General features: G+C 43.9%; 1 protein-coding gene across 5 annotated transcripts in view; it reads left to right on the top strand.

Moving 5' to 3' along the window:
- The window catches only part of LOC102679189 (A-kinase anchor protein 200-like), a 53,582-nt gene that overhangs the window by 33,594 nt on the left and 16,536 nt on the right, over positions 1-3,452 (top strand). The window lies entirely within an intron of this gene.

Genomic DNA, 3,452 nt, shown 5'->3' with positions numbered 1-3,452 from the left:
CCCCCTCTTTTTTTTCTCTATCTTATCCAGTGTGGAATAATATCGGTCAATCGAAGAAGAAATATCGAACAATCCCTCTTCGAGAGCAAGACGTAGTCGTTAGAATCGATAAATACATTCAATTTATCCGGCCGACGGCGAGAATATGGAGATCGTCCAACTGTTGCTTCTAAGCGGTTCATTTAGCCCGTGCAATTGCACACGTGTCACGACCTAGCAATGAACTTACGAAGCCGCCGATCGATCGATCGATTTATCAGCCGACCGATTATCGAACCGCGATGTTACGTAGAAATAGCTATATATATATAGAATATATATAGAATGTATATAGAAGGGGAGGGAGGGACTCTCTTCGATCTTCGAGCAATCGTCGTCGTCGTCGTCTTCGTAATCGGGAACAGGCGGCGCGATAACCGTCACGGATCGGAAACTTCGATCGGTGTTTTAATTGGCCTCGAGACGTCCAATAAATCTCGAGCTCTTTTCGCGATTATCGAACGTTATTTACTTTACCGACGGAATAAAAAAAAAAAAATGATAAAAGCGAACGAATTTACCGGAGAGATCGAATCGAATATTTCGATCTATTTTCGATCGCAGAGAGGGGGTGGGAAGAAAGGAGGAAGGGCAACGAATCGAGAGGGTAGGTTTTTCAATCTCTCTCCATTTTCCAGTGATCGCGCGTAGGCAGTCTCTCGAGGGCTAACCTCCTCCTTTTCTTTCGTTTCTTTTTCTCTCTCCGTCTTTCGCATGGTCGATCACGGTGAAAAGGGAGAAAGAGATACGGGACGGGCGACACACAGCCGTGACTCATCCTTCTTGCTCGTAGTTCGCGAGTAGTTTCGCGAGATAGAGGCTATGCCTATGGAAAACCGGCTTCCAAGTCGCTGAATTATATTCCCCCCTTGGCTCCTTCCACCTCGTGTGCCTTCGTCTCGTGTCTCCCCTTCTGGCGTCCTTCTGGAACACGTAATCGACCTCGTCGTCTTTACCGTCACGGCCCTGATCGAACGAGCGAACGAGTCGTTTGTAACGACCTCTCTTTCTCCTTCCTCTTCTCCCCCCTTCCATTTCTGTTTACGTTCGATCAACGGACGAACCCTAACGGATAAACGAATCTATCCAGATCAGTTCTTTTAGAGGAGAATAATCGATGTCACGAAACGATTCTTCGCCGAGTTTTCGTTCTCGTAATAGTCCATCGACGTTGGTATATCGCGAGGATACTTTCACTTCTTTCGAGCAGAAAGAGAAAGAGAGAGAGAGAAAGACTCGGCATTCCGAGTCATTAAGGAATTACAAGTAGTGGTGTGTAACGCGACGTTGGCTCGTAATAGCGAGATGTCATTGTACACCACCGTGTTATGACACCAGCACGAAGAACGACTCGTGCCCCTCTCTGCCCCTTGCTCTCTATATCCTATGTATTTCATATAGACCAGTTCCACGTCATTTCTGCTTCGTTTATTCGTAACATAGAAGGTCGAACGAACGAATTTCTTTAAGTAATGGCTAACATTTTAACGTGTGCGATCTTTTTTTGCACGATTATGAGCGTGTGGTTTGGTTATGGGAGTGAATTCGTGTATTCGTTTATCGATCCAGATTATCATTCTCTCTCTCTAGCCTTACTCTTTTTCGATGAAAAATTTATTGGTCGAAGTCTGGCAACGGAGGAAGAGGATAATTATAACGATTCGAGGGGCACGAAGCATCGACTCGATTTCCTGCGGGAAATGAGACATATCTGTCGGAGAAATCGGTAATGGGGCTGGTCGACAGTCGTCCACGCTTCTGTCGCTCATTGTACTCTGCTGGTAACTCGGTTCAATGGCCCAAACTTCCCGGATACGCTTACCTCCACTCCGCGTTATTTGTCGCGAAAAGTGGCTTCGGTTTGAAACGTGTATGCACGAGTTGAAAACACGTCGTCGTCGATTTATCCTCGATTCCATCGCCAACGATAAACGATCGGATTCGCGTTTCCTCTTCCACTTTAATCCCGAGTTGTTCATCCACTTGGGCGAACGATGTTGGAGATAAATTAACGCTAGAAAAAGGAGAAAAGAAAAAGAAACGGATTTGCGTTTCCTCTTCTTCCCTTTAATCCCAAGTTCACCCAGTGGCAAACTATGTTCGAGATAATGTTCGAGCGTGAAAAAAACGTTCTTTTCGCTCCGCTAAGATTAAATATTAGCTCAATGATATCGTGGAGAAAACCATTTTGTTCCCTCTTGCGATGCTTGTTACACGATAAACATTTATTTAGCCCGCGCTAAAAATAATGTAACACGCGTCGTATTTATTTATCGAAGATGTAACGTATCCGACGATAAAATATAAATTTGCATAATCAATCGGCCCTCGTCGACATCAAAACAGCTGTTTCGATTCGCTCGCCGAGCACCCGGTCGTAAACAACGGTGTTGGGTGAAACAGTGAAAGACCCGCATGTTGTCGATATGACGTTTCCCCCACGCACGCAGTTGCACAGTCACATATTTCTCCGTACGCGTATCACACCACTCTTCCAATCTTATCTCTGCCCGTGTAATCCAAAGGTAATCCAATTTTAATTTTCGATCGCGACTTTAAAAAAATCCAAGGCTCGCGTGATTCATCAATTATTTATCGCGCACGTAACGAGTAAGTTTACGTAACAATGGGTAGAAATCGAGAAATCGGAACCGATCAGATCAAGGGAAATCGATCTCTCGAGGACGCGAAGATGTACGATCGAATTGAAAAATCCTTCTTTAGAGAAACGAGAGAAGCGATTTTTTGGCGGTTTTCTCGCTCTTTCGTTCCGTAGGGATGCGGTCTTTTTTCCTTAGCGCCGTTTACACGTAATGCTAATAAACGAGTTGACTCATACGTTTGAATTGATAATCGGTATGCGATCGGCGCATGCGCGATTATCGGATGGAAAATCAAAGGAAAGATGATCTGTTGAAAACGTAAAATTTAGATATAAAAATTTCGAATAAAGTTACTTTAAATAATTACTTGTTACAACATTTACTCATTAACTATATTATAATTGACCCGCTTTTTGTATAAAAAAAGCGGCCGCTACAATATAATTCGCCATTATTATTATTTTTATTATTATTACGTTTTAAACGATAAATTATCGAACTAATTTCCCCATCGGTCCCGGATCGAAAGAACGCTCTCTCATTTCGCTTCTGTTCCATCTATCGAAGTAAAGAATTAAAAGCGAGCGTGAAATCATATACGAGTCTCTTTTTATATTAATTAACGCAACGCGAGGGGGGGTGGTGGTCGAGCGCGGGAGTTTCGCGTGACTCAACCCTCGGGGGGAGGAAAAAGAAAAAAGGAAGAACTGTGTGCAAAGGTTAAGGGCAAGCAGGGAAGGGCAAAGAGAGCGAGTGAACGAGTTTGGCAAAGGGGCGAGAAAAACTTTCACCCCTTTTGTTCTCCAACTC

The sequence above is a fragment of the Apis dorsata genome, unplaced genomic scaffold (genome assembly GCF_000469605.1).
Source record: "Apis dorsata unplaced genomic scaffold, Apis dorsata 1.3 scaffold_92, whole genome shotgun sequence".
NCBI lineage: Eukaryota > Metazoa > Arthropoda > Insecta > Hymenoptera > Apidae > Apis > Apis dorsata.
Note: the sequence above shows the minus strand (reverse complement) of the source record. Positions and strands in the feature narration are given on the sequence as shown.